This window comes from Protopterus annectens, chromosome 5.part1 (assembly GCF_019279795.1).
Source record: "Protopterus annectens isolate FY-2018-M chromosome 5.part1, PAN1.0, whole genome shotgun sequence".
NCBI lineage: Eukaryota > Metazoa > Chordata > Ceratodontiformes > Protopteridae > Protopterus > Protopterus annectens.
Window position 1 is genome coordinate 714,439,974 of NC_056736.1, and position 23,780 is coordinate 714,463,753.

At 43.5% G+C, this 23,780-nt stretch overlaps 1 protein-coding gene and 1 pseudogene across 1 annotated transcript in view; one reads left to right on the forward strand and one right to left on the reverse strand.

Moving 5' to 3' along the window:
• Positions 1-23,780, forward strand: part of RSF1 (remodeling and spacing factor 1) — an 801,570-nt gene that overhangs the window by 327,806 nt on the left and 449,984 nt on the right. The gene's annotated exons all lie outside the window — the stretch shown is intronic.
• LOC122803617 lies at positions 13,825-14,385 on the reverse strand (annotated as a pseudogene).

A 23,780-nucleotide genomic window follows, 5' to 3' on the forward strand; every position in this document is an offset into this window, starting at 1 on the left:
AACTATTTCTAAGTGGATTGGGTTTTGCATTGCTTTCTGTTATTCCCATCATGGCAAGGAGATTCCAGCTGGGATTAGGCCTCATTCCACTAGGGCTACTGCCACTTCAACAGCTTTTTTGAGGGGAGTGGCAACCAAGGATATTTTGGAGGCAGCTACTTGGAGTTCTGTGCATACTTTCTCTAAGCATTATCACCTGCCACTTTACTCTAAGTCCAGGGCTGGTTTTGCCACTGCTGTTTTGCAGGGCAATGTCCTTCATGGATGCATCTGCAGTCATAACAAGTGGGTTGTCCTGTCGTCAGGCAGCCCTGCAGTCGGCCGGATTCCAAAGTCCGGGTCCGGCTTCGGCTGATGTCGCACTCCACCCGACGTCATCTCTGCTGGTCTTCGGGTATAAAAGCATCAGCCGACGCCATTTTCCTCAGTCTTTCTTGCCGCGTGGCGCCCGAAGCAGAAGCTGTTCGCAAGTGCCGGTCGGTCGGATCCAGAGATTACTTCTACCGAATACTACTTCGAAGACTTCTAAAGCTAAGTACCCGTTGGGGAATCTTTCTTGCCTCAGCCGATGTCAGAAAAAGTTAACAATTGTTTAACCTGTGGGAAACAAATACCTCATAAAGATTTCCACTCTTACTGTCTGCCTTGTTTAGGCCCAGCCCACGTAGCAGCCTGTTCGCCTGTGCCTCTTTCAACCGACGAACGCTTAGGCGTCGGTCGGAGTTTGCAGAACAGTTTTTCGGTACTGATTTTGCGTACATTATGCCGTCGGATCCTCCGACTACCCAATCTTCCAAAACGCAAAGATAAAGACCGACACTCGCGGTCCGCGGTTTCGCCGAAACCACGGCAAAGCAAACCCTGAGTGTCTCGGTTTCGGCGAAACCGAAAACTGCTCAAAGTACAGCTGAACCTATTCTTACAACTGAGGCCCCTGCTACAATTCTTGAATCGACCTCAGAAATTTTACCCACTACGGTGGTTGACTTATCAGACACCATCCCTTGGATGTCTCTACCCCAGCACGTGGTGCTGCTAGGCCTCCAGCAGCCATGTCCATTAAGGCCTTCGCCAGGGCTAAAGCAGCCAAGACTACTAAATCAGTGCCTGTTAAACCCCCCTCATCCAGGCCCTCTTCTAGTTCTCAAATGCTTTCTTTGGCAGAAGATTTAATTTCATTAATTAGAGGATCTCAATCTCACCCAGACAGGGCCTCTCAGCCCCCAGAGAAGAGACCTAGGGCAGAGCCCCTGAGCCAGTGTCTTCTGATGATTCTGCTGATGAATCAGACATAACTGACCAGCCTGAGGCTCCCTTCTCCAATTTTGAAGATTCTGATGCTGAAGAATCCATTCCAGCTGCTTCCCCACCAGAAGAATTCTCCTTTGGGGAAACCTTGCATGCCATGCGAGAACAGTTCCAATGGCAGCAACAGGATTTCTCAGACTCCAGAAAAGACTTAGGACCTTTCTGCACCTCCCACAGCACAGGCCCTTAGCTATACCTCCTGTTCTCTCTGTGGTGGATGATGCTTTCAATGATGTTTGCTCCGCTCCAGATTCTTTACCCCAGCCCCTGCCAAACCAGACAGATTTTACAGGGTGCCAGATACTCATCACCACCTTTACAAGGCCCTCTTGCAGACCCAGAAACTATATCCCAGGGTCCCAAGGCAGTAGCCAACCACAGCTAAAACCCTATTCCTTCTGAAAGGGAAGCAAGGTCACTAGACAGATGGGGTAAAAGGTCTACACTTCAGCTACTCTCTCAGCTAGAGCTTTAAACTGTCAGTTTCACATGATACAATACCAAGAGTTTATGCTTGATCAGTTAACTAAAAAGCTAACTACTGATGAATCTCTTGATAAGAAATATGTATTAGAGATGGTAAATAACATACAACAGGTTAGCAACCATTCCTTAAAATGTGGCTATGATGCACTGGAGGCTTCATTTAGATCAGCCATGACAGGCACAGTGATAAGAAGACATGCATGGCTAAAGGAACAAGCTTTACCGGATCATGTTAAAGCTAAGTTGCTAGATGCTCCTATGGACAAGACAAGTTTGTTTGGTACACCTGCCCAGCAGGTTATGAAGAAAATGGAAGAAAAGGCAAAATCTGTTCAAACTGTTAAAGATTTCCTGCAGGTTCAACCCCCAAGGTTTAGCAGGAACTGGCCTGCCAAAAATTGGTCCTTTCCTGACTCCACAAAATTTCAAAGGGGCAGGAATAGACGTTCCAGAGGCAGAAACCAATCCAAAGGAGGTGCCTACAGAGGACGACAGTGGCAAGGTAACAACAGAGGCACAGACACAGCCACTGCCACTACATCAGCACAACCACAGTGACTCAATCCTAAATCCGCCTACCAGGGAACAAATAGCAGCTCCTCTAGGCGGAAAGTTAACCTTATTTTCAAAGAACTGGCACTACATAACAAAAGACAAGTGGATTTTACAAACCATAGATCAAGGTTACCGGTTTCACTTCCACACTTTACCAGTCAAAAGAGGAATGCCAAATCTACCTCCAAATCAAAAAACAGAGGGTCTACGCCAGATAATGGAGTTAGCAAACATGAGAGCTGTGGAAAGAGTGCCAACAGCAGAACAAGGAAAGGGGTTCTACTCCAGACTATTCCTAGTTCCAAGAAAGGAAAAAGTTGGAGACCAATTCTCGACCTGTCCACCTTAAATACATACATCATTGTCCCAAAATTCAAAATGCTGACCCTACAGCAACTTCTTCCCATGCTGGGCAAGGAGTCTTGGCTGGTAACTCTAGATCTCAAGGAGGCATACCTGCACGTCCCAATTCGACCAATCTGCAGAAGATACCTCAGATTTCTTGCAGGATCAGAGCACTATCAATTCTCAGCATTGCCCTTTGGCTTATCTACTGCCCAGAGTATTCACAAAATGCCTGGCATCAGTAATCGCCCATTGCAGACTAGAGGGAATTCAAATTTACCCATACCTGGACGACTGCCTGCTACAAGGGGACAACAAAAGCAAGCTGACAACAGATTTGCAAAGGGTCATTTACTTGCTACAAGGACTGGGATACACAGTCAATTTACAAAAGTCAAGGCTGATACCATCCCAAACAAGGACATTCTTGGGCTGAATTGGACACAGTACAACAAATGGCATTCCTGACTACAGAAAAACAAAAGAACTTCCTCTTTACTTCTTGGCACTAACAAAACTGAACAAGTTAACAGCAAGAAAATTTCTACAGGCCTTGGGCTTCATGGCATCATGCATAATCTTGGTCCCATTTGCCAGACTACATATGAGGAAACTACAGTGGTACCTAAAGAATTTATGGTCCCAACACAGACACAGTCTAGAAACGGAAATCCCACTAATTCCATGCTTAAAACAGGAGTTCCTATGGTGGGCTCAGGCATGCCAGTCAAACCCAGGACTGCCCTTCCGCAGATGTCAACCAAGCCAGACCATCACAACAGACGCTTCAGACCTAGGATGGGGGGCCCACATGCTGGACAAATGCGTGCAAGGATTGTGGACACAGGATCAACTTCACCTGCACATCAATCTAAAAGAAATGCTGGCAGTAAAACTGGCAATCCAAAAGTTCAAACCATTCCTCAAAGAGGGCCAGTTGATGATAAGGACAGACAACACCACAGTCATGTGGTACATCAACAAACAGGGAGGCACTCATTCATACCCCTATGCAGAATGACCTTGGAGCTGTGGACCCTGGCACTCAGCTACAACATTCAGTTACAGGCAATATTTGTACCGGGAAAGACAATACTCTAGCAGACATACTAAGCAGAACCACTTCGAATGCCCACGAATGGAAGCTGCACCCGGACATCTTCAAGACCATCTCAAAGAAATGGGGAATGCCACAGATAGACCTATTCGCATCACCTCTCAATCACCAGCTCAAAAATTCTGCACAAGGACATTCCACCCACTAGCATGGAAAGTGGACTCACTCTCCTTCAACTGGAAAGGCCTAACAGCATATGCATTCCCTCCTCTTCCTTTGATACACAAGGTACTACTAAAAATCAAGGAAGAACGTCCAAGGATAATCCTGATAGCCCCAAACTGGCCAAGACAACACTGGTACCCACTACTGAAGACCATGTCTCGGAACAACATGTGGCCAATACCCCTGATGCCTTTGATGTTAACTCAGAACAACTACAGCATCATACATCCAAACCTAAAAACGCTGCAACTGACTGCATGGAACATCACATAGCAGCAGCTAATCCAGAACTTTCCCAAAGAGTTAAAGACATTATTCTTGAAGCACGCAGACCTTCAACAAGAAAGAACTATGCTGGAAAATGGAAAAGGTTTGTCATTTGGAGTACCGAAAGAGGAAAAGATGTGTCAAACATAGATATGCCTAACATTCTGGAGTATCTGGCGAACTTCTTCATTCAGGCCTGTCCTACTCCTCCATCAAGATACATGCATCAGCTATTTCAGCAGAATACAGCTTTGATCCTCCTGTTTTTCGCACCCTTTGCTCAGGCAGTTCCTCAGAGGAATCAAGAATGTAAAACCTCCAAGGAAACCACCATTACCAGCTTGGGACTTAAACTTTGTGCTAGAAAAGTTGACACTAGCACCCTTTGAACCAGCAGCAACAGCAGACCTACAACACCTGTCATGGAAAACTGCTTTCCTACTGGCAATTACTTCAGCAAGGAGGGTTTCAGAACTACAGGCCTTAATGGCAGTGCAACCCTTCCTAATCTTCCACCAAGATAGAGTGTCCTTGAGGACTAATCCTACATTTATGCCTAAGGTGGTATCCAGAGTATCTTTAAACCAGGCAATCCACCTACCTTCCTTCTTTCCCAACCCACAAAACAGAGGGAAAGAATACTGCATACCTTGGATGTACATAGACAGCTACGCTACTACTTGGACAGAACAAAAATAGCAGAAAGACTGACCAACTTTTTGTAGCCTATGCAACAGGAAGGGAAGGAAAAGCTATTTCCAAACAGACAATCTCCAAATGGATAGGAAATTGCATACGATACTGTTACTCCTTCCATGGAAAACCAATTCCACAGAACATAAGACCTCATTCTACAAGGGCAACAGCCACTACCACAGCCTTCTTACGAGGAGTGGCAACCAAAGACATTATTGAGGCGGCTACTTGGACCTCCGTGCATACATTTGCCAAGCATTATAATTTGCCTCTTTATTCCAGATCCCGAGCAGGGTTTGCCACTGCTGTACTGCAAGGGATCTTAAACACACCATAATCTACCTTTATCCTCCTCCCTAGTTGGCTATGGTATTCTACCCACTTGTTATGACTGCAGATGCATCCATGAAGGACATAGTACAGTTTTGTACCTACCATAAATGTAGATGTCCGAACTGGATAGCATCTGCAGTCAGGATTACCCTCCTCCTTCCCTCTGTGGTACTCCTAGGGTGTTTACCCTCCTAATAGCTAGCTGTTGGGGGGGAGTCTTTTATGGTGTATTTGTTTGTATATATGTACATATATGCTTATTGTTGTGTTTACCTCTATCTATTTGGAAACATTGGCATCTATCCAAATTTTACCCTGCAAGAGGGCTACTGGCATCTGGGGCAAGAAACACTGAGGAAAATGGCGTCGGCTGATGCTTTTATACCCGAAGACCAGCAGAGATGACGTCGGGTGGAGTGCGACATCAGCCGAAGCCGGACCCGGACTTTGGAATCCGGCCGACTGCAGGGCTGCCTGACGACAGGACAACCCACTTGTTATGACTGCAGATGCTATCCAGTTCGGACATCTACATTTATGGTAGGTACAAAACTGTACTTTTTGGCAGCTCCTGCTTCCTTGTAGTTAGCCATCCTCCCTTACCTCTGCTTTGGGATTCTACCTAATTGTTAGGACTGCAGCAATGTGAGATGAAGAACATAGTACAGTTTTGTACCTACCATAAATGTAGATGTTCGAAGATCCACATTGCTGCAGTCCAATTTACCCTCCCTCCTTCCCCTCTGTTGTTAGAGGTGGTTGTGTGGGTTGGGTTGTACATTTTGTGTATATTGTATATATTGTACATATAGTTAGTGCACGGGTGGTTGGTTGGTTGTTTGCTGTCTTTTGGTTTTGACCTTTCTTTTTAGGGTCTTCTGACATCTGGGGCAAGAAAAGACTGAGGATATGACGCCGGTCATGCGCATTTGTACCCTGACGTACTGACGTCAGTCAAATGCGCCCTGACCGACGTCAGCCTTATACTTTGATATTCGGGCCGACCGAGGACAGCGGACTACCCAATTGTTAGGACTGCAGCAATGTGGATCTTCGAACATCTACATTTATGGTAGGTACAAAACTGTACTTTTCTTCCTTGCATTTTCGGTTCTCTGCTTTGTCCTTTGGCACCTCTACTGCCCCAAGGGTATTCACCAAATGCCTCGCTCCTGTCATTGCTTTTTGCAGGAAGAGAGGGGTTCATATCTTTCCTTATCTAGACGATCTGCTCATTCAAGCTACACCCCCTGAGACTGAGTTTCAGGATTTCCAGTTTACTATTTCTTTGCTACAGAGTCTGGGGTTCACCATAAACATTTAAAAAGCAGTATTGACCCCTCCTCATGATCATGTTTTCCTTGTTGCAGGATTCAGACCATCCCCATGCTGGCATCTCTGCCTGCCCCCTAGGCCATTTCACTGATTGCCTGTATCCAGTCTCTTCTTCCTCTGGATGCAGTCACGCCCAGGGGCTTTCTCAGGTTCTTTGGGTTCATGACTTCCACCATTGCCATTCTGCCTCTGGCCAGGCTCCACATTAGAAAGCTTCAGTGGTACCTCAAGTCAGTGTAGCTTCAGCATTGTTACCCCCTGGACATTTTGGTTCCCTTCTTTATCTCAAGCTCGTGCTTCAGTGGCGGATTAATCAACTTTCTGTCACCCCAGGGCTTACTTTCCAGGCGCCAGTCCTGACTCAAGAGCTCTTTACAGATGTTTCAGATAAGTGGCGGGAGTTTTCCTTCATCTCTGTCAAGGTTTAGGGTCTCTGGCCTCTTCATTAGAAGTCAGACCACATCAGTATAAAGGAGATAAGGGCTCTGCTTCTAGCTCTTCAGGCGTTTCATGCCCTCTCTTATCCAAAGAACCTCAAAGTTTTCACAGACAGTGCCACAGTGATGTGGTATGTCAACAAGCAAGGTGGGGTACAAGGCCTACCCTCTTTAAATACTAGCTCTTTAGGTCTGGGATATAGCTGTCCAGTATCAAGTGACTCTTCAGGCCATCTACATTCCTTCAGAGCATAATCTAATGGCAGACTGTTTGAGCAGGTCCAGCGCACAGGCTCATCAGCGCTTCACAGAAATGTGTTCTTGGATGTTGTCCATAGGTGAGATATTCCTTGGGTAGATCTTTTTGCCTCCCCTCTGAACAGACAACTTCCTTTTTTTCTGTTCCAGCATCCCAAGTCTTCTGACTTGAAAAGTGGACACCCTTTGTTTTCGGACTCTCCCAAAATCGTGTTACTGACTCCCATTTTGCCCAAACAGCATTGGTTCCCCTCTCTTGTCACTTGGCCAGGAGCAATCAACACAAATTACCTCACTGAGTAGACCTTCTCACACAAGGCGAGGGGTCTCTTATCCATCCTCACTTGTCCACCCTTCAACTGGTGCAGTGGGTGATAGGGCTGTGATCCCTTTTTGGCACCTTTTTTTCTGTGGACGTGCTTTGGGTCATGCAGGAGGCCAGGAAGCCCACTACCAGGAAATCATATTTGTCCAAATAGAATAAATTTTCTGTCTGGTGCCTCTCTTGCCACCAAGATCCTCTGCCTGTGGAGGTTCCTCTGGTTTTCTAATTTGTATGATCTACTCCTACTGGATTGGCATATTCTTCAGTTAAAACTTGCCTATCAGCAGCTTCGGCTTGTCTGCCCTTGAATCTTCCTCTAGCCTCTAGATTTGAGGCCAAAACAGTTTCTTAAAGGTGTCCTTCATATCATGCCTCCCAGAAAGCCTATTCTTCCTTCCTGGGGCTTCAGTGTTATTCCTGAAATATTGACTTGTGCTTCGTTTGAGCCTGCTGCTTCAACTTCCTTACAACATTGTACTTGGAAGACTGTTCTTTTGGGTCTTACTTTGTCTGAGAGGGTTTCTCTGAACTTCAGGCTCTCTTATGACTGTTCTTTCTTTTAGTTTTTAACAGGATGTCTTTTATACTAATCATTTTATGCCCAGGGTAGATAATAACTTATCCCCTAATCAGTCTATTCATTTGCTTTCCTTATTTCCTTTTCTGCAGCCTGCCAGTGGAAAGGTTCTTCACACCTTGTACTTGTACAGGCAGTTCAGAGATTATTTGGATAGAACTAAAGATGTTCTTCTTGTTTCACTGTTGCAGTCATCACATTTGGATTTATCTCCCTGCAGTTAGCCCTCAGCAGGCCTGAATACCAGAGTCTTGGGATTTCTGTGTCGGATGCTGTTGCTTCTTCCATGACGTCAGGTCATTAGGGGTATAAAACATACAGCCGACGTCATTACATCAGTCTTTCTTGTTGTGCGGTACCCGAAGCAGAAACATTTCACAAGTGCTGGTCAGCCAACCCCTGAAATTTTCGTTTTTGAGTTTCAGACCTGAAGTCTTCTAAAAGATAAGTACCCCATTGGGGATCCTTTTTTCTTGCTCTAACCGATGTCAGAAAAAATGAATAATTGTATTGACTGTGGAAAGCAAATACCTCACAGAGATTTTCATTCTTACTGCGTAACCTGTTTAGGCCCAGACCACGACATCTCTCGCTATCGGTTTTGTGTCTTGCTCAACGCCCGTACTATTCGTCGTCTGGCAATTTTTGTAGCTAAATTCTTTGGCGCTCTATCTCCATACTGTCTTCGATGAGCCGCCTGGCTACTAATTTTCTTAAAAAGCGTAAGGATAAAGACAGAGACAGACCGCCTAGGTCCAAAACTGCTGACGATGCTACCGTTAAGCTAGTCGCCAGTCCACCTGTACTCAGGCGCTTTCGCAGCCCCTGATACCCACTTCTGCAGATTTGCAGGCCTCTACTGAGACCCATTCGGAGTCCGATATGCTGCGAGATGCTTCTTCGACTATGGAACCTGCGGATGTCTGTACCTTGGATGGGTCCGGAGCCGCTGTGCAGGCACCAGCTTCTGAGGGTGTATTCTAACCTCCCGATCTTCATATTAAATCGACTACTTCATTTCAAACCAAAAATACCGAATTTCTCAGGCCTAAAGTTCATACTAAACCTAGGAAACCGACGACCAAAGCACATTCTCAGGCCCACAAGCCACAAAAATGCTTAGAATGGCTGAAGACCTCATTACCTTAATTAGGGGAAGCCAGCCTTTCCCCTCAGAGACTTAGAACTGATTTTTCCTTCTGATTCTTCTGATTAGGAATCTGAGTACTCTGATCCTTCTGATTACCAGGACATACCCTTATCTACCTATGAAGATTCTGATGCAGAGGACTGCATTCCCTCTGCTTCCCCGCCAGAAGATTTTTCTTTTGGTGAATCTGGCAAGTTTTGTTCCTTAAGCCAAGCATGCTTTCTAAGAACAGAGCATTTCTGCTGGGAGAGCCAGGACTACTCTGTCCAAGAAGAGACTAAGGGAATTTTTAGACTAGACACAGCACAGGCCTCTAGCTATTCCTCCTGTTCTGGAAATTGTAGATGATGTCTTCTTGGAATCCAGCCTTACCCCTGATACCTTGCCTCCAGCTCCCAGGAAGCCTGACAGGTACTACAGAGTACCTGACTCCCACAAATTCCTTTTTAAGAATCCTTCTGCGGATCCAGAGACTATTTCCCAGGCACCTAAAGGCATTAAGGCTACAGCTGCCAAAAATCCTACCCCTTCAGACAGGGATTCTTTGGCCCTGGACAGATGGGGTAGGAAGGTATACACCTCTACTACTCTGGCAGTTAGGGCCTTGAATTGCCAGTTTCATATGTTAAAGTATCAGCAGCATGTTATGGAACTAATTAAACAGAAAATTATGTTGATTCCTAACTGTGCAGAACACAAAGATTTGCAAGAGTTAATGCATTCTGCTAACCAAGTTGGTAAACATACTTTGCAATGTGGGTTTGATGCCTTAGAAGCATCTTGCAGGGCTGCTGTCACTGGGTCTGTTCTTAGAAGGCATGCTTGGCTTAAGGAACAAAACTTGCCAGATCATGTCAAAGCAAAATTATTAGATGCACCATTAAACCAAGAGCATCTGTTTGGCAATAAAGCATAAGTCGTCCTCAAAAGGATGGAGGAAAAAGCTAAATCTATGCAAACTGTTAAAGATTTCTTACAAGTACAGCCACCTAGATTCAGTAGACATTGGCCTTCGAAAAACTGGTCCATTCCAGCCCCTTCCAGGCCTTCTCAGTCCAAGCCCAGGGGCAGCAGACCACCAAGAATTCAGTCTCAGGTTATACACAGATCTAAGTAGTGGAGTGTTCCCACATCCAAAACAGGGAGCAGTAAGCCACCAGCCTATGGTAAAATGGCACAATGACTTATCCTTAACTCTTCCAAGCCTTGCCCTAGTACTTGCACCTTTAGGGGGGAAACTTGCCTTGCGTGCCAAAAACTGGGAATGCATTACCCAAGACAGATGAGTCTTAAACATTGTTTCCCAGGGATACAGATTCCACTTCTACTCACTCCCAACCCTAAGCAGATGGCCAGACCTCCCCCCAAACCAGTGGGCGGAGGCCCAAAAGCAAGTACTTTCTCTCCTCAGTATCAAGTCTATTCAACCTGTCCCAGCAGAAGAAAGGTGACGAGGCTTTTATTCCAGATTGTTTTGGGTTCCCAGAAAAGAAAACTATCTGCGTCCTATCCTGGATCTGTCTATTCTCAGCACCTTTCTGGTGGTTCCAAAATTCAAAATGCTAACTCTCCAGCAGCTGCTTCCTATGCTAGCCAAGGACTCCTGGCTAGCAACCCTAGACTTAACTCATTCACTCCAGAGCAGCTCAGGAAAAGCTGCCTGCTGAATTCCACCATAGGAACAACAGAGCAGCCTGAGCTCATTTTCAGAAAATCCATTTGTAATACTATACAGAAAACAAATGCTCATAACTCTTTAACTGTAAGAGCTACACTAAAAGTGTAAACGCGAAAGTTGTTCAGCAGACACTGACCTTTCCAACAGTGTAAATGTTGATAGTGCATATCAAAGTCATAATGAAATATTTGGCAAGGAATGCTGATATTGTGCAATTTTTTTAATTCTTTGGAAAAGCAAAGCACAATATCTTGGTCTATGTACCATGCAGACCCATACAATTTGAATTTAATTTGTTAGTATGAATGTCAGCTTTAAAATGATACTTTAACCATAACTGTGTGACACTCCTTTCATGAGATATTCACAGAAATATGATTAATATATTATTTCTCATAATTGATAAATAAACAAAGCATCATATCTCATCACCTGTAACAGACAGAGCCTACATATCAGTGTAGAAGTTGTGCATCTGAATGTCAGCTTCAAAATGACGCATCATTTGTGTGATTACCATGCTCCCTTGCAAAGATATGGGCATAATAATGAGAAGTATTGTAAATGTATAATTTTCATATTCGTACAAGACTAAACAAACTGTGATACCTGTACGTGTGTACAGTGCACAGACACAGTTCTTTTACCATGTTGTAAGGAGTAACACTGTCTTCAAAATGATGCATTACTTCACACAATGTGGTGCTCCCTTGCAAAGTTATTAACCAAAATATGAAAAAAAATCATAATTTCCATAACCCAAGTCAGAAACAAACTTTGATATCTGCCTATGAGTGCAACATACAGGTACCATTCTTTTACCATGTTAGAACTATAAATAATCTTTTCAAAATGAGGTATTACTTAACACATTCAGATGCTCCCTTGCAAAGTTATTTACCAAAATATGAAAAAAATTATAATTTCCATAACCATAAGTCTCAAACAAACTTTGATATCTGCACATGTGTCAAACATACTGGCACAATTCTTTTACCATATTAGAACCAGCAATACTGTCTTCAAAATGAGATATTACTTGGCACATTCAGATGCTCCCTTGCAAAGTTATTTACCAAAATATGAAAAAAAAATCATAATTTCCATAACCTAAGTCAGAAACAAACTTTGATATCTGCCTATGAGTACAACATACAGGTACCATTCTTTTACCATGTTAGAACTATAAATAATCTTTTCAAAATGAGGTATTACTTAGCACATTCATATGCTCCCTTGCAAAGTTATTTACCAAAATATGAAAAAATTATAATTTCCATAACCATAAGTCTCAAACAAACTTTGATATCTGCACATGTGTCAAACATACTGGCACAATTCTTTTACCATATTAGAACCAGCAATACTGTCTTCAAAATGAGATATTACTTGGCACATTCAGATGCTCCCTTGCAAAGTTATTTACCAAAATATGAAAAAATCATAATTTCCATAACAGTTATTTGCCAAGCTCAGAGAAATAAATTTTACATAACACATTTCATAATAGTGTTTTACTTACTATACTGGTCCGACTTGGTCATGGGTGTTTTCCATTCTTCTCACAGTCATGCATGGCTCTCCTCACGCCATTGTGGAGGTTGGTCAAGAAGAATCCAATGCCCACCTCAGTTAGGTGAATGCCATCCCTTCTGAACCAGTGAACATCTTCCCTTCCAGTCTTACCTTATCTGAAATAAAGCATGGGTGGACACTGACAAGGGTGCACAGCCAGGGTACATGTAAAGAGAAAAAGCAGGGTAAAGACCGCCGCTCCACTAATATGCCAAGGACAGGCATGGGGCTCCAGATGTTGGTTATCTGTAGTGTCCCATAGCTGTGCCGGCTGCCCACTCAGACTGCTGATACCACTATGGTCTCATGACCTCCTTCAGTGGCAGCAGTCTGCCTTACCTCTGCCTTTTCTCTTTACATGTGCCCATTCAGCAATGGACCTAAGGGATGAGGGACTGAAGTAACTCACTAATTGCTGTCCTGACCTTCATACATTTACTACTCTCACCTACATACGCTGACTACACCGGAAGGGAGGGAGACTGAGGGGAGAGCTACATCAAGGCAACATGTCAAAAGACCAAGACTGACCCAGGCTGTGTCTTTTTGCATGTTTTTGCAGTACATCACAGTGGCACACCCAAGCCCATGCTTACCGAGGACAGCAGCACTATGGGACTGTGCTGTAGAGTCTCCAGGTTCCCAAGTGCGATCCCGGTGGATCACAAGATCCATGCTGGCTGGGTATGCCCCCTGTGATGCACCCAGCAACACAATATGCGGCGATGGGACAGCGTAAGGTTTTTGGCTGCTCCCTTTCCAGTGACTCCCAGAACAGCAGAAGACAGTCTTACCTTATCTAAAATAAAGCATGGGTGGGCACTGACAAGGGTGCACAGCCAGGGCACATGTAAAGAGAAAAAGCAGGGTAAGGACCGCCGCTCCACTAATATGCCAAGGACAGACATGGGGCTCCAGATGTTGATTATCTGTAGTGTCCCATAGCTGTGCCGGCTGCCCACTCAGACTGCTGATACCATTATGGTCTCATGACCTCCTTCAGTGGCAGCAGTCTGCCTTACCTCTGCCTTTTCTCTTTACATGTGCCCATTCAGCAATGGACCTAAGGGATGAGGGACTGAAGTAACTCACTAATTGCTGTCCTGACCTTCATACATTTACTACTCTCACCTACATACGCTGACTACACCGGAAGGGAGGGAGACTGAGGGGAGAGCTACATAAATAAAAAACGAAAAATTACAATTCTATATTTATACACAGAATTTTCCTTGATGGCATAACCCAGCTTACAGATCACCCCCCAAAGGCTCTGAAGAATGGGACTGAAAGGTTGGGGGGGGGTGTTAAATTCCAGGCAATCCTCCCAAATTAAACACCTACATACATCCCTCTCACACCTGCATCGTCTACAATTCCAATAGCAAAGCCTGCTGCAAGACCACTGAGGCCCACACTCAATCCAGCACCCAACTGTAGGAAGCTCTTGAACAGTGAATAGTAGGAGTTAGAGAATTGGCAATAAGCACTGCAACCACCAAGCCATAAATGGCAATAAAAAACAACAAGAATGATGGATTTCATGAGTTCAGGCCTCATAACAGACATAGCAGCAATACCAGTTCCACTCTTTGCTGTGCCATATGCAGCTCCCAAGGCGCTGAATACCATAGCAGATGAAGCTCCCATTACTGTGAAAAAGGGCGAGTATTCAGGACCGGAATCTGCCGTAGCCATTATTGAATCTTTGTATAAATACTACTCACGACTCAGCAAGCTGTCAGTTAAAAGAAAGGTTTTCCAATACTATCACAGGTCACTAGCTGTAAATTCACTGACTTGTTTAACACCTGACATCCAAACCCAGCAGCTAAGTAACCCAAAAGCCTTGTCACACCTATCGCTTGTCATAGGGTGGCATTTCATAATGTGGTATGTTACTTTACTTTACAACGTTCTCCCAAACAATTTCTTAAGATGAACCTGCAAGCCATTCTAACAAGTATAGACCAATAGCTTTGCCTTCTGACAATATGCAAACTGGAAATGATGCAGAGAGTGTTTATAGTTACTGTATCTCAAAAAAAAAAAACTGTTATCGCGGTACTACATGAAAAAAGTAAAAAGTCATATGGAACAAAGGAGCCGAGTGTACCTCCAGGCATTTCTGCAGTTAGCTCCTACTGTGCCTCTAGGTGTCAAATATTGATTGTTCACATTTGCATTAATAATTTACAAAACATGCTACATACAAGGTATCAGAATAATTTACATTGAAGCATACATGATGGCAAACACACTTGTATTGATATTTGACCTCTGTCAATAAGGATTTGCTAGAACTGTAAGGTGATAAATTAATTTTTTAAAGGCTCAGGCCATACCCACTGGGAGTTAAAGTTATACACTCAAAAGAGCTGTACTCGAGGGAATGAGTTGCAATAATAGAGAGATGCAAAAAGGGGAAGAATCTAGCTAACGCATGGATGGATTAAAAAAAAAAAAGAATTCCACATCGTCCCATATTAATGAAATGCTTACATCTCACCTTACAGCAAGAGGTTCTTTTGTTCAATTCTCTGCTGGGGGTGCCTTCTGTGTGGAGTCATTATGTTCTCCCTATGTTCATGCAGTTTTCTCTAGAAGCTCTGGTTTTGTCTCACATTCCAAAAATATGCAGTAGGTGGACTGGATACTCTAAATTTGGCCATGGTGTGTGTGTGTGTGTGTGTGTGTGTGTGTGTGTGTGTGTGTTGGAAGGACAACTGCAGCAGGGCTAGCCAACAGTGATGTGAACACTAGCTGTAGATGATTGTCACTATTGATGTCATAGCCCGAACCCATGTGCAAAAATAGGGGGAAACAGAAGTTGTGGATTGAACCTAAGGATTCAAAATAGTCGCATTTCTGACATGTTTAATACTTTAATATGTGTATAAAAAAGTTTTAACCACAACCATAAGGCTAGCCCTATCTCCCACTTTAACTACACATCATACTGATTTGTTCAGAAAGTTCAGCTGCTGTATACTACTCCTTCACCTCATTTGAAGCCCCTATCTGGCCTTGAAGTACTTAATTTTCTGTTATAGCCCCCTGTCTCTCTCTCTTCCAAAAATTTACATTTGTTTTTAGCTGTAGTAATCTCTTCTTACATGCCTTCTTGTTAAGACTGGCAACATTTTACTGCTCTTCTGGACTTTGTCCTGTCTGGGAATGCAGAGTTCACAAAACTATATACATCACTCTTACAAAAGGTACTTACTGTTTACCCTAGAAAGATGACGGACAACATCTGGCTTTCTCCTGATGAAACTGCTTCATCCTAGTATTCCTCTGACTCTGTTCCTTAGGCATCACACTAGTGCCAGGCTTCTGCTTGCTATATTTTTACATTGCTGCTTACTTTTATATTATCAAAGGTTATCATAACTGATCTTTGTTGTTGCTACTGCTTTCTGTATTTGCTTCCCATTTATATTATTTTGCATTTGCATTGAATTTAAGTTTTGTTATAGATTGTTCCTCTAATCTTACCAAGTCACTTTTCATGTCTTCTGCCCTTTGTATCATTAGCAACATCAGCATTTCCTTCCAGACCGTATACCTGGTCAATTGAGTATGCAATGAAAATTACCAGTCCAGTAGTGACCCCCTCCCCTACTGTATTGTGGCAACAATTCCTTCTTCTGAGCAGACTCCATTTACTAGTACCCCTTCATTTGTAAGGGATCACAGTTATAGGCTTTGGAATTTCAGAATGCAGGCTCTCCTCTTAAAAAAGTGGGATCACCCACCCTTATCCATGGTACTTCCCCAACTGGGTATTGAACATTTCCATATTTCGTTTTGATTATGGAGCAGAAATATTGATTTAGGCCCATGGTACACTAGTTTATCAGTGGAAGTCCGCAGTGCCTGTTTACTTGACATCAGCAGATCACTCGCATAGTTCACTAAACATTTTTCCCTCTCTAAGAGGAAAATTCCAACACCCTACAGGAGGACATACTCCCTGACTATGTACAGCAGGCCTCCTCTGTGTTACCACTGTAAACCCATAATAAAGCCCTCAGTACTGCTCAAGGGATTAGAGCTTGATTGGCAACTCTGGTGCCAAAGGGTGCTGGCCCAGGAGGAAGATAGAAAAAAAATAAGTAGAAAGGTGTATGGGTATAAGTACAGCTGAGCAAATACAGAATCCAGTAGCATGTTATAATGATCATATAAGATAAAGTTAGAAAAGCCTTTAAGTAAGTAATATGTATTTGCAAAGTATTAAATACTTGATCTGTATAATGTGTAAGATGAAGAACAAGGTCGCACTGTTACTGTACTAACGTTCTTCCGTAGCGTACTTTAGCTCGAGATCCGACCGACTAAACTACCTCCAGAATTAGACAAAGCAAACAATTAAAAATACAACTAAAATCAAGGAGATATTTAGTTAGTTCAATAAGCCAGCACTCACATTTTTACTTACGAAATCAGTAAACGCAAATACGATCCGCAATACCAGATCCCCTGTTCTGCACCAAAACAGGACTTTCGGAAATCACAAGAAAATGAAAGTTCCTGTCCTGTCATCCACTAGTTTTATTTATTTTATTTTACACTTACCAGGATTGGGGATTGTCACACTGGACACATGTCCATTTTCAGCGGAGGCCCGGGGAGAACAGCTCCAACAAAGCATTAACATTTATAAAAGAACTAGTAATAAGCAAGTTGCAAGAAACCGTTCCAGAACTGCAATCCTCGAAACCACTGCTGCGCTGTAATCAAGTTATGCTGCTCATCTGCGAGTAAGGTTACAAGCCTGCTTTCATATAAAATTTGTTCCAAAGAGGAAGACATTACTGTGCACCTGGTGTCGGAGAGAATGCCTATCAACAACCAGCTTCTCAACTCCACAGCAACGTCCATGGAGTTCGAGGCTTCTCTCTTACAATAAAAGGCTCAGAAACATCACCACCTACAAAACTTTTACAAAAAAAGCGTTAAAAACTCCGGAACTATTCTACAATTTCACTATGGCCATTTTGCGGCAATGTCCCCACCAAACACTATACGGATAATTGTTTGCTTTGGTCACATTCAACGCAGCGAGTTTCAATATAGCCTATATGAGGGAATCTACAGTCTGCACAACTTACAAAGACTTTACAGCACAATTTATTAGATGATTGTGGATACTACCAACAACAGTAACTACAAACTCACTAACTGGCTTTAGTGAAAACAGTTTCAACTCGTTATCGGAAATATAACGATTCGACTCGTGCTTCAATTTTAGGCAACTTATTTAAAAAAAAAAAAAAAACGCAAGTTTAAAAAGCGGTTGGCTTGCGCCCCATGCACCCATGTCTAAATCGGTATAACAGTTATAAACAAATACAGGAAAAACTGTACAGGAAAAAAACAAGTACAGTACCTCACAAATTTGGTTGGGAACGGCAGAAAGAGAAGGTAGTTGCTGAGCTGACCGGGAACTCGAAACTTTAGTGGCTGAACGGGAACTCCTCGTAGTGCCTATATGGCGGTCCGTGAATAGAGGATCCAGTAGCAGGTCAAATCTCCAGTTCTTCGCAAAAAGAAGGAAATACCTGCTGCTGGACCCACTATTTATTAGGGGCGAACAAAAGAAGCTTGGGTATGGGGTGGAGGTGTTATGCAAGTGGTGGCTCGGAATGCAAGAATCCGATTGGCTGCCACCACTTGCTTAGCAAGAACTTTTTAAAATGATTTTTCTGCAAAAACTTCAATGTGACCTTAATGTTAAAACACACTGAATCGTAACTAGATATGATAAATTACATATTTAGTTACGATTTCAGAGTGTTTTACATTAAGTTGCACTAAAAATTAGCAATACACTTTCTCTCGCTTGTAGAAGCACTCGGGGGGGGGGGGGGGATGGCTTGAAAACTGTATCTTCTCATGGCGCGCTCAGCCTTAAAGGCACAAGCACCATGAGAAGGCACTCTGGGTGAATGAGTTAAAAGAAGCTTATCTGCACATCCCCATAAGGGAATCCTGCAAGAAATACCTGCGATTCAGAGTGGGCTCTATGCACTATCAGTTCTCTGCACTTCCATTTGGCTTATCTACTGTGCCCAGGGTATTCACAAAGTGCCTAGCTCCAGCCGTTGCATATTGCAGGCAGAGAAGAATTCAAATTTACCCATACATGGACGATTGCCTGATTCAGGCGGACAGTCAGGACTTGCAACTACAGCACCTGGCTTTTGTAAAGAGACTTCTAACTTCACTGGGGTACACCATCAAAGAAAAGAAATCACAACTGGTACCCAGCCAACAGATTGTATTCCTGGGAGCAAGCTTGAACACAACTTCCCATATGGCATTCCTCACTCCAGAGAAACAAATTTATTTGACAAATTACTTCAATCTACTGGCCACCAAAACCCGGCTATCTGCAAGAAAAATACTGCAAGCCCTGGGGTTTATGGCTTCTTGCATTCTATTAATTCCTTATGCAAGATTGCATATGAGGAAACTTCAATGGTACCTAAAAGGTCTCTGGTGTCAACACTCTCAGGACCTGGAAACAATGATTCCTATCATTCCTTGTCTAAGGACAGAGTTCCTTTGGTGGGCAGAGGCCTGACTCTACCCCCTGCCGCCCAAACCTTAACAACAGACGCATCAGACTATGCATGGGGGGGGCTCACATGGCAGGGCAGTGCATTCAGGGCAAATGGAACCCAAAGCAGATACATCTGCTTATTAATCAAAAAGAAATGTTAGCTGTACAGAATGCTCTGACAGCCTTCACAAGCCTTATTCCTCCAGGACAGCTATTGGTGAAGACATACCACACCATAGTTATGTAGTACGTAAATGAGCAGGGGGGGACCTATTCCTACCCACTCTGCAGATTAGCCATGGCTCTGTGGAACACAGCCTTGAGCAGCCAAGTGCACCTGCAAGCTCAATTCTTGCCAGGCAAACTACATTCACTTGCAGATGACTTAAGCAGAAATCTCATGGACCCACACGAGTGGAAACTGGAACCCAAAATATTCAAGCTTTTGAGGAACAGGTGGGGGACACCAGAAATCTACCTTTGTGCTTCCCCTCAGAACTATCAGTTGAGCAAATATTGTACCAGAACTCCCCACAGCCAAGCTTGGAAAGTGGATGCCCTATCCTTCACCTGGGAAATCCTCTGTCTATGCCTTTCCACCTCTGCCACTCCTATTGAAGGTGCTACTAAAGATCAAATAGGACAAGCCAAGGACAATCCTGATTGCATCAGACTGGCCACGCCAGCACTGGTACCCTCTTTTGCGCAGTCTGACAGTGCTGTCACCATGACACCTGCCTCACACTCCTTCCCTGCTGTCCCAGCAGGCGGGCCCGATTCTGCACCCTCAGCTGCAGACCCTGAACCTAGCAGCCTGGCTCATCCACTGACTTCTCCACCAGCAACTCTCAGTGAGCAGGTGCTGGATGTCATTCTTGAGGCAAGGAGGCCTAGTACTAGAAAATCCTATTCGGAAAAGTGGAAAAGTTACTGCTCCTGGAGCCGGTCTCAGGGAATGGACACATCTGTGCCCAACTTACCTCATATACTAGATTACTTAACAGAAATGCTCCACAAAGGCCTGTCTTTCTCTTCAATTAAGTTTCACACCTCTACCATCTCAGCTCATTGTAATACTGAGCCACCCCTTTTCTTGCAACCTCTGGTCAAACAGTTCCTGAGGGGAGCCAAAAATTTAAGACCCCCCCCCCCGGAAAGCTCCCACTCCTGCCTGGGACCTTTAACTTTGTATTGGAAACGCTCACGCTTCTACCCTTTGAACCTGCTGCCACAGCAGAGCTACAATTCCTCTCATGGAAGACAGCTTGACTTCTAGCCATCACATCAGCAAGAAGAGTATCTGAATTGCAGGCCCTTATGGCCGTGGAACCCTTCATTATCTTCCATGCTGACAGGGTTTCCCTCAGGACCAACCCATCATTTCTGCCCAAGGTGGTATCTAGTGTGGCTTTAAACCAGTACATTGATTTGCGTACTTTTTTCCCCTAATCCTCAGAATAGGAAAGGATCCTGCACTCCCTGGACGTGCACAGGCAGCTCAGGTTCTGTCTGGACAGGACTAAGCCTTTCAGAAAAGCAGACCAACTGCTAGTCAGCTTTGCTGCAGGGGCAGAGGGCAAGGCCATTTCAAAGCAAATCATTTCTAAATGGGTAGCACACTGCATCCACTTGTGCTACAGACACCATGAGAAAACCTATTCCACAGTGGATCAGAACACATTCCACTAGGGCTACATCAACCTCTACAACATTTCTCAGGGGAGTCCCTACTAGGGACATCCTGGAAGCTGCAACCTGGAGCTCTGTACACACTTTAACCAAGCACTACCACCTACCTATCTTCTCTAAGTCTAGAGCTGGATTTGTCACAACAGTCTTACAGGGCCTAATAGCCAGCCCTAAGGCTTCTTAACTACCTCCTCCCTACCTTAGCTTTGGGAATCAACCCAAATGTGATGACTGCAACAGTGAAACACAAAGAACATAGTACAGGTTTGTATACTTACTATAAATGTAGATGTTTGAGTGTATTCACTGTTGAAGTCCTGGTTACCCTCCCTCCAGCCCCCTGACTTCTTCTTTACTTTACTTAGCCTCTTTGTTTGGATCCTCTTATATCATATGTATTTGCTTTTTGCTGGAGGTGTTCCATGCTATGTAGTTGCTTCCCTTTTTGGGGGACCTGGCATCTAGTGCAAGAAAAACGGACGTAATGGGATCGGCTGCATGTTTTATACCCCTGACAACCTGACGTCATGGAAGAAGCGACAGCATCCAATGTAGAAATCCCAAGGCTCTGGTATTCAGGCCGGCTGAGGGCTACCTGCAGGCAGATAACCCAAATGTGATGACTGCAGCAGTGAATACACTCGAACATCTACATTTATGGTAAGTGTACACAACTGTACTTTATTTGTAAGTCTGAGCAGCTCTTTGTTTCTTTTCATCCCATATCTTTGAGTTTAACTGTTTTTAATCAGACCATGTCTTCCTGGATTTCTAAAGCCATTTCTTTTTGTTATTAATTTTATGGTAAATTTACTTCCTCTTCAGTAAAAGCTCATTTTGCTTCCACTGGTGCTTTTTTCAAGGGGCTGGATACCAGTTCATAAGTTCATAGGTGATTACTAGCCTAATGGACCAAGAGTCTTTACATGTCTAGCCATAATTATTCTGAGTTACCCCAATTGTCAATACTTAGGCGAGTGGAGTTCGCAGGGTATGGGCCTAATACAAACTCCGACTGCTTCTGTCCATGAGAGACCTGGGCACAATTCCATCCTTGAGGCTGCTATTTGGTATTCTGTCCATACATTCACCAAGCATTATAAGTTGGATGTTATTTCCAGGGCTAGAGCTGGCTTTGCCAGGGCTATCCTATATGGGTTTCTTGACAGTTCCTTAATGCCATCCTCCTCCTCCCAGGTTTGCTCTTGAGCTTTTGTACTCTTCCATATGTAAGGAATACTGCAGAAGTCGTATAGAAAGACATAGTATGTAAAAATCTTACCATAACAGTAGATGTCCATCACTTTACTGTTGCAGTACTCGCTCCCTCCCTCCTGCCCCCTCTGCTCTATTCCATTCTCCTTGTCCTCCTGGCTGAGGGGTTCTTCTCATTTTTTCTCCTCCTGGACGCACATGTTCCTTCTGAGGCTTTTCAGTTCGGAAGTGTTGTGTCCACATGCATTACCTTTATGCCCTTTGCCTTGTTGCATGGAGAGCGTATGTGTAATGTACAGCACCTGTAGATACTAAAGGCTTTGGTATACTGGCCGGATGGGCTATCCTTGGCAGGAAATCATTATGTAAGTAATACAACAACAGTGAAGAGAAGGACATCTACTGTTATGGGAAGATTTTGCACTATATTGTGTCAAATATATTCTATCTTTTTTTTTTAACTCGCCTTTATTGAATTATAACTTCTGACAGGCAAATTTACATTCGTACAAAAGTGATTGATCTGTTTTTAACAAACTAACATGTACAAACATTGTACTTCACATATATTGCTATATAGCGTATAACCTTAACAGAATTACATAAATTATACAATTCCTGCCCCTTTTTAAACAAGAAACAGCTTTGTTAAACTATCACGACATAAGCAATCATCCATTTATATAAATGAAAACAAAGCACATCGACACGATCTTAGGTGCAAGCATTTTACATCACAAACCATACTGACACCACTCCCAGTTGCAAACATTATACATCACGTATAATCTACTCAATCATGTTTAGTCAAGCATTCCATAGCTCATTTAAGTCCTACCTTTTTTAAAACCTCATTCCTCCCCGTATATATTGTTCCCACAGTTCCCAGTTTTTCTATGTAGTTTGCTCCTACCCTTTTCTAAAGATCTCAGTTTCAGTTGTTCTAGCTCTGTTACTATATTCACAACTTCTAATATAGTTGATTTAGATTTTGATTTCCATTTTCTAGTAATTGCTTTTGTGGCAGCCACCATAATTAGACACAGCAAGGCCTTACCTTGTCTAGACAATTCCATTTCTGCATCATAGTTCAGAAAATTCATCTCAGACATTATTACATCAATCTGCCTACTAAGCATCTCAGACACTGCATCCTGCAGGGAATCATTAAAGTCCACCAATTCACTACACTCCCAGAAAATATGTTCCCAAGTACCTCTTTCTTCCCTGTCACACTTCCAACATTTGCTTTTTGCCTGAGGAAAAATTCTCTGGAGTCTACTTGGGGTATAAAACATTTCCAAGCAAAAATCCTAAATCTTCTAGATTTTGTTGCATATTTGAGAGAGGTATATACATCCTCCCATTATTTCTTTGTGAATTGCTTATCCAGTCTCCTTACAACCCTTTCTGACCTCCTGTGATTGATTCTTATAGTTATCATGCAATATTGTATATGCTGTGCTAATTATTCCTTTTTTAATGGCAGCTTCTGTTCTAGATTCTACTAAAAACTCTACCAGTGTTGGCCTTTTGTTTAGACCCCCCCCCCCCATTTGTTTCTCTTTGCTTTCCCTATTAAGGATTGATATTAGAGTATAGGCAGTCTCTAACCTGCAGTAAATTCTTGGCCTCTTCCCATTCTGTTACTTTCCCTCTCTAGTTATTTGCTCCCAATCCCGTGGTTCCTTTGCCAGT